Below are 12,274 nucleotides of genomic sequence, written 5' to 3' on the forward strand. Positions count from 1 at the left end.
ATGAACAGCTTCAGTGAAGTAGCTGGATATAAAATTAACTCAAACAAGTCAATGGCCTTTCTCTACACAAAGAATAAACAGGCTGAGAAAGAAATTAGGGAAACAACACTCTTCTCAATAGTCACAAATAATATAAAATATCTTGCTGTGACTCTAACTAAGGAAGTGAAAGATCTGTATGATAAAAACTTCAAGTCTCTGAAGAAAGAAATTAAAGAAGATCTCAGAAGATGGAAAGATCTCCCATGCTCATGGATTGGCAGGATCAACATTGTAAAAATGGTTGGATACATGAGTAACAACCCTTGCTCATTCCTACCCTTCTTCTCTACTTTCTCATGGCAGGCTATACACACCTCACCAGTGACCACTTGGTGGCCAGTGTGAGGAAGACAATTTCTTGTGAAGCGACTGCTACAGCCCAAGAATGTAATGGTGTATACAGGCCAGGATTGGCAGACCAAACACTGATACATCACCATCCTCAACATCTTCCAGAGAAAGGTGGACTCCACCGAGATCCACAAGAGCCTACAGAGGATCCAGGAAAGGAAACTGGCCAACTTCATCCCCTGGGGCCCAGCCAGCATCCAGGTGACCCTTTCAAAACAATCTACCGGCTCTCAGCCCACCAGATCAGTGGGCTTATGATCGCCATAGTATCTCCTCACTTTTTGAATGGACCTGTTGCCAGTTTGACACACCAGGGAAAAGGGAGGCCTTCATGGAGCAGTTCCCCAAGGTGGATATTTTCAAGGACACTTTTGACAACATAGATACATCCAGGGAGATTGTGCAGCAGCTGATTGATTAGTACCATGTGGCCACAAAGTCAAACTACATTTCCTAGGGCACCCAGGAGCAATGAATCACCCAGGACAGGAACCCTCATCTGCATTACTGGTTAGCCCAGGCCCTGCCTACCTGACCACCCCCTCAGAGTTCAAATCAGGGAGGACCTCATAAATCACTTGCATACACGTGCACTGTCTGTTGGCTTTAGAGTTGGTTTACTTCTTCTCTGAGAATGTTTATCTTTAATAAAGTGCAAGATGTAAATGTAAAAAAAAAGAAATGAGAAAAATGACTTTACTTTCCTGAGAAACCATCAATGGGCAATAACTTCAATCAAACACACACACACACACACACACACACACACACACACACACATGTATATATGTGTATACACACACACACACACACACACACACATATATATATGTGTATACACACACACACACACACACACACACACACACACACACACACATATATATATATATATATATATATATATATATATCCCTTTTTCTATAAGAGATAGTACCTGTTATTGAAAAGAGGTGCAACTTTACAATCTTTCTTTTCCTAAAATTTCAGTTAGCCTATATTATCTGAAAGAACTTGTGCTTTTGGAAATTCACAGTGAATTCTTCCAAATCAAAAATTACATCTTAGTTTTGTCACATAGTGTAGAATCACACCAACAAGGATCTTCAATAATATTGATGAAAATACTCATAATAAATATTAAGGATATTTTTATGAATCTTAAATGCATTCAGTTTCTGTGTCTTCTTTTTCATAAATTATGTTGATATTATTATATGTATCAAAAATGTATCAAATGACAACAAAGGTTCACTATTCTCTGTTCCTGCATCCATAAATGTATAGCTTCATCAGTCATCAAATATTATTATTTAAGTCTCATAAGAAGAGTTTAACCTATTTCTTGCCTTTATTTTTGTTATTGGTTATATTTTGCTCTTCTCTTAAGTAGTAGTCTTGATCTTCATTCAATTCTTCTGTCTAATCTGTCCACAGTTTTAAACTTTGTATCTGCTCTTGTTTTAAAGTTTCTAAGCAAGACTTTGTGATCAAATTCTCCTATCTTTGCCAGCTGACAGAAATGTAATGTCCTGAATTTATGAAGAACTCAAAACAACAACAACAACAACAACAACAACAACAACAACAACAACAACAATTATAACAAAGTATCCAGAAAAAAATTTACAGCTTGGGTAAAATATACAGGTTAGGGATCTGGACCATGGCCCTCAAAAATGCTCCTAAATATCTCAAAAATTGTTCATTGTCACTCATAGCCAGATAAATAAAATAAAATAAAATGTTTAGACTTCTTTCACTTCAGTCAAAATATCTAAAAGCAAAATATCAACAAAAAAAATCTAACAATAACTTTGGTGAATTTAGAAAAAGAGAACTTCTTCATTCACTGTTGATGGAACTATGTACTGGTACAAATGACTCTAAAAATTACTATAGACAACTATAAAAGAAAAAAACAACCAAATACACAAACATCCCTCCTGTATAATCCAATTATACTTAAGGACTCAACATTATATTCTACAGATACTTTATTCAGCCATGTTCATTGCTGTTTTATGCACAATAGCTATGATCTTGAAACAACCTAAACATCCTTTAACTAAATCAGATAGTGAAAATATGGTATATATGTATTTAATGGGACACTATTTAAGCATGAATAAAAATGAAATTTGTAGATCAGTGGATAAAAACAAAAACTGTTATATTGAGTGAGGGAACCCACACCCAGTAAGACAAAAATTGCATGTTCTCTCTCATATGTAACTCTTAGCTCCAAATCTGCAGATGTGAATATACAACTTTGAGTACTCTCACAAGGGACTTCATTTAGCTAATTTTTACAGTATAAAATGTCCAGAATCTTCTAAAATAGTTCTAACAGTTGGAGACAGAGCATTCAAGATATGAAGACATTTCATACATAAACCATAAAATACTTTATTATACTACTTATGTTTAATATCTAAAATAATCATGATAATTGAAGCAGAGAAGATAAAAGGTTTATTAACTAAGGAGATAAGAAAGTAAAAAAGTATTTTTCAGTGAGTATAAAATATTAATAGTTTGTGAAGAATAGGTTCTACAACAGGAGATTAATGTCTACAGATTTGCTCTAATACACAATGCCAAAAACTGTAAATACTGTGCTATATACTTGAAAAATGTTTAAAGTGTAGAGCAGAACTATTATTAGCACAAACACAAAACAAGATAACAAAAGAAAGGCACAAGGAAGCTCTTAGAAGAAACAAGCATGCTAATTATCCTGATTGTCACCATGGGTTCGTGGATGTATACATATACTCAAAATCAAATTATGTGCAATTAGACTTCATTAAAGCTGATTAAAATTGTCATACAAAACGTCTGTTATATTACTATATGCTAGCAATCAAACATGTAAAATAGAAATTAATAAAAGTATATAATTTGCAACAACATTAAATAATTTTAGTATAAATAGATTTTTCTAAGGAGGTGAAATATGACTGAAAAGAGTACTTGACATTGATAAAATTAATTAAAGGTCATATGCCCAGGAGGGGCAGTGCAGGCCTGCAATGCCAGTACTTGGTTGGGTGGCTGAGGTAGGAAGAACAGGAGTTTGAGTCCATTCTAAGCTACGTGCCAGATTCAAGACCAGATTGGGCTCTATGAGATAATCTCATTTAAACAAAACATGCTTGGCACTCTTTTTTTTTTTTTCCTCAAGAGAAAACCAAGCAAGTTTATTAGTGTAAATAGTGTACATCCTCAAGGAGACACCCCATCAGAAGATAGCTCCAGTCATTTAGAACTCTGATTACAAAACATCTGCAACAATAATAATAATAAGAAAAACAATAGGATTTTACACATGTGACAAAACAGACAGTTGGTTTTGTTTTTAGCTTCCAAAGGTGAAGAATTATGGAGAATGAATTTATAAGAATAATCTAAAGACAGAAGTTGTCTCAGTTTCTCTAGTGCCATGTCTATGCTGGTAAGATATCTCTTTAGTGATTAACCTCCATCCTTCCTAGATATGAGGCTAGAGGCACTTTTGTAACTTTAGGTCTTGGAGTTAGACAAATTGAGAGAGGGCCAAGCTTTTCTAACTCTGATGTTGCTTACTTCCTATATCTCAAATATGATGTTATATTAAAGAGGCAAATATTCGGATGATGTATTATGGTTCCCTTCATACCACACACAAATATTGAAGAAGTACAGAAGAGCTAGAAATGAGTTTGAGTTTTTTTTTAATTTTTAATATTTTTTATTACGTATTTTCCTCAATTACATTTCCAATGCTATCCCAAAAGTCTCCCATACCCCCCCCCAATTCCCTACCCACCCAATCCCATTTTTTTGGCCCTGGCATTCCCCTGTACTGGGGCATATAAAGTTTGTGTGTCCAATGGGCTCTCTTTCCAGTGATGGTTGACTAGGCCATCTTCTGATACATATGCAGCAACCATTAATTTTTAAAATGGTGGGGGGTACTACCAGGATTGTGTACAGGAAAGTCAAATGATGAGATTTCTTTGAAACGATGACATAAACCTGAAGTTCCTGCTTTAAACTAGTTTAATCAAGATGAGGAATGTTATAACTGAGGGGGGCATTTATTTTGAAATATCTACACTAAATAAACAGAAAATCATCCTTCTTTACAAATAAAACTGAGCTCATGGCAATAAAATGGAGATAATTACTGAACTATTTGTAAATTTAAAGGTGATACAAGTGATTGTGTGCTTTTAGTAATCTGAAAATGACAAAGTGCTATACTGGAAAAGAACCTAGATGCCCCTCAACAGAGGAATGGATACCAAAAATGTGGTACATTTACACAATGGAGTACTACTCAGCTATTAAATAGAATGAATTTATGAAATTCCTAGGCAAATGGATGGATTTGAAGGATATCATCCTGAGTGAGTTAACCCAATCACAAAAGAACACACATGATATGCACTCACTGATAAGTGGATATTAGCCCAGAAACTTAGAATACCCAAGATACAATTTGCAAAGCTCATGAAACTCAAGAAGAAGGAAGACCAAAGTGTGGATACTTCATTCCTTCATAGAAGGGGGAGCAAAATACTCATGGAAGGAGTTACAGAGACAAAGTTTGGAGCTGAGACTGAAGAAAGGACCATCCAGAGACTGCCCCACCTGGGAATCTATCCTATATACAACCACTAAACCCAGACACTATTGCATATACCAACAAGATTTTGCTGACAGGATCCTGACATAGCTGTCCCCTATGAGGCTATGGAAGTGCCTGGCAAATACAGAAGTGGATGCTTACAGTCATCTATTGGATGGAACACAGGGTCCCCAGTGAAGGAGCTAGAGAAAGTACCCAAGGAGCTGAAGGGGTCTGCAGCCCTACAGGAGAAACAACAATATGAACTAACCAGTAACCCCAAAGCTTGTGTCCCTAGTTGCATATATAGCAGAGGATGGCCTAGTCAGCCATCAGTGGGAGGAGAGGCCCTTGGTCTTGTGAAGATTCTAGGCCCCAGTATAGGGGAATGCCAGGGCCAGGAAGTGGGAGTGGGTGGGTTGGGAAGCAGGAGGAGGGGGAAGGGTATAGGGTATTTTTGGAGAGGAAACTAGGAAAGGTGATAACATTTGAAATGTAAATGAAGAAAACATCTAATAAGAAAAAAGGGGGAAAAAGAGATGTATATGGCACACACACACACACACACACACACACACACACACACACACACACGGAATCTCAGAAGACTTTCCCTTTACTAGACCGGAATTTTAACTGGCTTGACATTGCTCAGGTCTAGTGAGGTTACCAGAAGTTTTTTGAGCTAATCTATATAAAAGGTGTCAGCACATAATAGTAATAGCTCTTTTCTTAATCCATGACCCTTAAATTCTTTCTGTTCTCTCTTCCATGATGTTCCTCGTGCCTTAGGGAACGATATCATATATCTGTTTCATCTATGACTGAATAATTAACTGCTGCTCCTTCTTAATAATTTGACTAGTAATGGGCTTCTATATTAACCACTACCCCATTACCCACTGCAATAAATAGTTTTTCTGACTAAGCTTGTATGTATCACAGATCTGTGGCATAAATACATAAATAGTTGGCAATTTGGCAATGTGACCATTAATCAAAACAATATTAAATTATTCTCCTATCAGATCATTGGCCTCCCTAGTGATGGGTTTTAACTACAGTAACACTACCAGGAAATAATTCCCTCCTGTGGGACAGGCTTCGTGTCTAATCAACAGACCAGTTGTCCATGCCCATAAATATTGCTGCCATTATCACACCAATGAATATATCTTATTTGGTAGCTTGTAATTGTAGCACACAGTGTTAGTTTTCAGCAATAGGGTTTTCTGTTCAAAAGAGCAATGGCAATAGCTATGTTGTTTTGGGTGCTTATGATACCTATGTGACCACGATCTCATAGAGACATAGCATGTCCTCTGGGAGTAACATTGTTTGCCTATGTAGGCTGTTTCTGTCCAAGGTCTTTTTGAAAAAGATAATATAATTTAGTTCACAAGCCAATGGTGTAGGTAAGGTACCGCCATATGCAACAGACTCCCATCCATCTTTCTTTTCCTCTACCTCCCTGCCACCTTCACTGTTTAAACTTTAGGTGCCTAGTTATAAATCTCATTCCTTCATATCACATGTGATTACTATCTCCCTGATTATATTTTTACTTGAGTTGCAATATCATTATCCAGGTAGCTTCTTCATACACTGTACATTTTGACTGGTTCTTCCCCTCTCCTTCAATACCTTTCCCTATCACTCCACTATTTGATTGAACCTTTCTATCCCCACTATCTCCTCTCTATACTTTTATTTCATCTATATCTATCTTTCCCCATGCCAAAATTGACCCCATCCAATAGCTCATTTCTAGTTTCCTGGCTTCTACATTTATTCCTGGGTAAACACACAAATCAAAAGAACTCAAACTAAGATACAAAAGTGAGAACAAACATGTAATGTTTGTCTTTTGAGACAAGGATGACCTCAGTTACTGTCATTTTTCCAGTGCCATATATTTATCTGCAAACTTCATTTTGTTTTTATAGGTAAGGAATATTCTATTGTGTATGTCCTAAATTTCCATTTCCCATTCATTGGTCCATATATAGGTAGGTTCCATGTTTTAGAAATTATCACTAAAGCAGCAATGAACATGATGTAAAAGTATCTCTGTGATAGGAAAAAGTCCTTTAGATATACATCTAGGGGTGGCACATCTGGACCATATGGTAGATTTATTAGGAAGCATTAATATTGATTTATAAACTGGCTACATTGGTTTATAACTACTACTTATAGTATATAATAGTTCCAATTTCGTCACATACAGACTAGCATTTGCTGTCATTTGTATTGCTGATAATGGCAATACTGACTGCATTAACATAAAACCTTAAAATAAATTTAATCTGTATTTTTCTTATTACTAAGAATGGTAAGCATTTTTAAAATGTTTTAAAGCTATCTTCCTTCCCTCCTTCCTTCTTTTCTTTTACCTTTTTCTTTTTAAAATGTAATATTCAGTTTCATGTCCCATTTAAAATATTAATGTGTTGGTCATTCTCACAAATTATGTGACACCATGTCTCCAGCACATATTGCAAGTAGGTCAAGGGTTTGCAGCTGGGTTGGTGTCCAGGTTTCTCTTTCCATGCCCTGAAGAATACCTTCATGCATCAAAGAGACTAGAACATAGGAGTGAAAGCACTATGCTAACACCAGTTCAACATCTCTTCATTCAAGAGCTGTTTAGATGTCCTCAGCAACAGGACCATATTTCACATTTTTATACAACAACCTCTTATCCTAGTATTACCCTGGTTGTTTAGGGACCTCTACTAAATCCAGTTGAAGAAACCCAGTCCACTACCGCAAGCCTTATCTGGATACAAATGATCTAAAACCACTTTAGATGCCATATCCTATATTACTATGAGTTCTCACTAGAGTTACCTTCATTGAATCCAGGAAGTTTCTACTGTACAAGTTTCTATCCCAATACTCCCTAACCCCAGCTTTCTTTAGTTATACTCTCTCCCTCCATCCTTTTCCATTCTATCTCTCTACCCCACCTGATCTTTCCCACTCTCATTCCAACCTGCCCCAAGTCCACTCAAAATTTAGTTTATTTCCTCTTCTCAGGGAGATCCATGCAGAACACCTGCATCCTTCCCCAAGAGCCCTCCTCTATATCTAACCTCCCTGGTCTGAAGATTATAGCATGATTAACACTTAATTAAAAGTTAAAATTCACATTTAATATATAAGTGAATATTAGAGCATATTTGTTTTTCTGTGTCTTAGTTACCTCACTCATGACAATATATTCTAGTTCCTTTCATTTGCCTGCATAATTCTTGATCCCCTTGTTTTTAATAGCTGAAGTAAATGGTGAGAAGCTTGAAGCAATCCCACTAAAATCAGGGACTAGACAAGGCTGTCCACTCTCTCCCTACCTATTCAACATTGTACTTGAAGTCCTAGCCAGAGCAATTAGACAACAAAAGGAGATCAAGGGGATACAAATTGGAAAGGAAGAAGTCAAAATATCACTTTTTGGAGATGATATGATAGTATATATACGTGACCCTAAAAATTCTACCAGAGAACTCCTAAGCCTGATAAACAGCTTCAGTGAACTAGCTGGATATAAAATTAACTCAAACAAGTCAATGGCCTTTCTCTACACAAAGGATAAACAGGCTGAGAAAGAAATTAGGGAAACAACACCCTTCTCATTAGCCACAAATAATATAAAATACCTAGGCATGACTCTAACTAAGGAAGTGAAAGATCTGTATGACAAGAACTTCATGTCTCTGAAGAAAGAAATTAAAGAAGATCTCAGAAGATGGAAAGATCTCCCATGCTCATGGATCGGCAGGATCAATATAGTAAAAATGGCTATCTTGCCAAAAGCAATCTACAGATTCAATGCAATCCCCATCAAAATTCCAACTCAATTCTTCAACGAATTAGAAAGGGCAATCGGCAGATTCATCTGGAATAACAAAAAACCTAGGGTAGCAAAAACTCTTCTCAAGGATAAAAGAACCTCTGGTGAATAATATTCCATTATGTAAATCAACCTAATTTTCTTTATCAATTCTTCAGTTAGGGGGAATCTGTGTTGCTTTCAGTTTTTGACTTTTATGAGTAAAGCAGGTATGAACATAGTTGAGCTAGTTCTCTTGTAGAAGGATGGAGCATCTTTTGGTATATGGTAGAGCTGTGTCTTGAGGTAGATCCATTATCAATTTTCTGGGGCTATGTCATATTGATTTCCATAATGGCTATACAAGTTTGTACTTACAGGAGTAATGAATGAATGTTTCCTGTGGTCCACATCTTCACCAGCATGAGCTGTCACTTGTGTTGTTCCTTTATCATGTGACAGGTGTAAGATTGAATCTTAAAGTAGTTTGTTTTGCATTTTCTCAACAGCTATGGTTATTGAACATTTCTTTAAATGTTTCTCAGCTATTTGAGATTCCTCTACTGAGAAATCTCTGTACACTGCGTCTTTGTTCTATTGAATTTGTCCATTGTCTTACACAAGCTTTTAAGCTCCATGGGATCCCATTTATTAAACAATGATCTTAGTATCTGCACTGTTAATGTTCTGTCAGAATGTTGTCTCATATGCCAATACAGTCAAGGTTATTCTCCATTTCTCTTCTCTCAGGTAGAGTGTGCTTCATTTTATGTTGAGGTCTTCAACTTGCTTGGACTTGAGTTTTGTGCAGGGTGATAAATATGGATCTATTTGCTCATCACTTCCCAGATCTTTCTGACCTCTGCCTAGCTGGTTCAACTCAGTGATCTTGCTCAAACTCCTCTCCAAGTTGTTTTATTCAGTCTGGTTTCTCTAAGCTTCTCGGTTAATTTTTCTGTTTGGCCTCAAACTAATTCTGGCAATTTGTTTTAATCTTCTGATTTCTTATTCTCTGTGAATATTTTGTCCCTTCTTCTAAGTGGGATTGAAGCATCCACACTTGGGCCTTTCTTCTTGTTAAGTTTCATATCGTTTGTGACTTGTACGGTGAGTATTATGTATTTTTGGCTACTATCCTCTTATCAGTGAGTACATACCATATATTTCATTTTGGGTCTGGGTTACATCATTCAGGATAATATTTTCTAGTTCCATCCATTTGCCTGCAATTTTCATGAAGTCACTGTTTTTTAATAGCTGAGCACACCACATTTTTGGGATATTTTATTTATTTACATTTCAAATGTTATCCCATTTCCTTGTTACCCTTCGGAAACCCCTAGCCCATCCTCCTTCTCCCTGCTTCTATGAGAGTGCTCATCCACCCACTCTGACCTCCTCATCCTGGCATTCCCCTACACTGAGGCATCCAGCCTTCCCAGGACCAAGGGCGTCTTCTCCCATTGTTGTCTGATAAGGCCATCCTCTGCAACATATGCTGCTAGAGCCATATCTAGATATTCTGATTTGCTTAAGGTGGAATCTCAGGGTCATTTGATTTGCATTTCCCTGGTGACAAAGGACATTGAATATTTCTTTAAGCACTTCTAGGCCACTCAAGATTCCTCAGTTGAGAATTCTCTTACATCTATGTTTATCAGAAAGATCAACCTGTAATTTCCTTTGTCTGTAAATTCTTTATCTGGTATTGGTAATATGATAATATTTAGCTTCATCAGAAACATTTGGAAGTTTTCACTCCTTCTTAGTTTCATAGATTTGTTTAAGTAACATTGCTGTTCTTTGATGTTCTGAATGAATTCTGCAATGAATTGATTTGACCACAGGCCCTTTTATTTGGGGGGATTTATTACTGCTCTGTTCTCATTGAGAATAACTACCACCATTGTTCATCTTTGATTAATTTTACAAATTACTCCAGTGTCATACCTAGCATCAAATTTGAACTCTAACATTAATTAGCTATGGGTAACAAATTGTCATATGAATATAATGGAAAGGAGAGGTGTGGGGCATAAGAAATGTTAAACAATACTGTGGACTTCTTTTGTAATGATGAAAATTTGACAAATTATCATGGCTATATTATAAATAGAGAAAAGCTTTGTCAGTATATTCTGGTAATTATATAAGCATTAGCTCATCAGTTATTTGTTATAGACAAGCTTCAATGAGTAAATATATGATGAGAACTTGTTTGAGAAATTGTTGAATGATTTGAACAATTGGTGGTGTAGAATTATAACAATATGTTTTGTAAATAAAAGGTAAATCTTTATGCATAATACCTTTAATTAAGTATGTCTCTATACAACAACATTTTCTGTAATGTGACTTTATTTTTTTATTATTTGGTCTTTTGTTGTTTTCTTAACAGTAATAATGCTTCTAAATCATTGGAATATGACACATATATTTTACCCTTAATTATAAATTCTTATCATAAGGCAAGAGCATTGAAGTATTCTATCACATAATTTCTGTAGTTTTTAAAGGATCTCGGCTAGTTTAAAAAATAACCTTGTTAAATCTATTGTTATATTACTGTTAGATATTTCATTATTTGAGAGAAAGAAAAGAGAAAAAATAAGATAATAATTTCCTGCTAATATTATATAACTTTAACAGTGATGACTGATAATAGTTACTGACCTACATGCATGTTCCAGGGGTGGGCTCAATACTTTTCATCTTCATTCAATTCATGTGATTAAAGTGGTTTTCTTTTTACAGATATAGAAAAATGAACCAAGTGAGATTAGTAACTTGTATACTATTGCATAGCTATAAATTCACAAGAATTAGAATTTAAATAGTTTAAATTTTTAAAAGATACTCGAGAGGCCCTTGGTATTGTGAAGATCATATACCCCAGTACAGAGGAATGCCAGTGCCAGGAAGTGGGAGTGGGTGGGTTGGGGAGCATGGCAGAGGGAAGGTATAGGGGGCTTTGGGGATAGCATTTGAAATGTAAATGAAGAAAGTATATAATAAAAATGCCTTATTAAAAAAAGATACTCGATGTATGTTGGTAAGATAACCTTTGTTTTCCCAAATTTTTGCTCTATGAGGTAATTTGTATTTTTTTTATTTTAAATATGAGAAAATGTGATTTTTTTTAAAAAAACATTAAATATTTCAAAAAGTAAAAAACTACTTTAGTTTAAAACTCATATACCCCTTAGTTTTCTCTATGATAGAACTTTTTTTTTTTTTACTGTTCAAATTTGCAAATTTTTAGTTTGGTTAGAGTATATAAAATCTGTTGATGGCTTTAGATAAGTGCTCAAATGTATCCTACATATTTATACTTCATGAATGTGTTGTTTTTCATATTTGGCTTCATATTTATAATATGTTTTTAATTGTAGTAGATTTATTTATGGTAACTATATCAATTAATTTTTAAA

At 35.4% G+C, this 12,274-nt stretch overlaps 1 pseudogene; it reads left to right on the top strand.

The window, feature by feature from the left end:
- Positions 304 to 1,059, top strand: Gm14575 (predicted gene 14575; annotated as a pseudogene).

The sequence above is a fragment of the Mus musculus genome, chromosome X (genome assembly GCF_000001635.26).
Source record: "Mus musculus strain C57BL/6J chromosome X, GRCm38.p6 C57BL/6J".
Classification (NCBI taxonomy): Eukaryota; Metazoa; Chordata; class Mammalia; order Rodentia; family Muridae; genus Mus; species Mus musculus.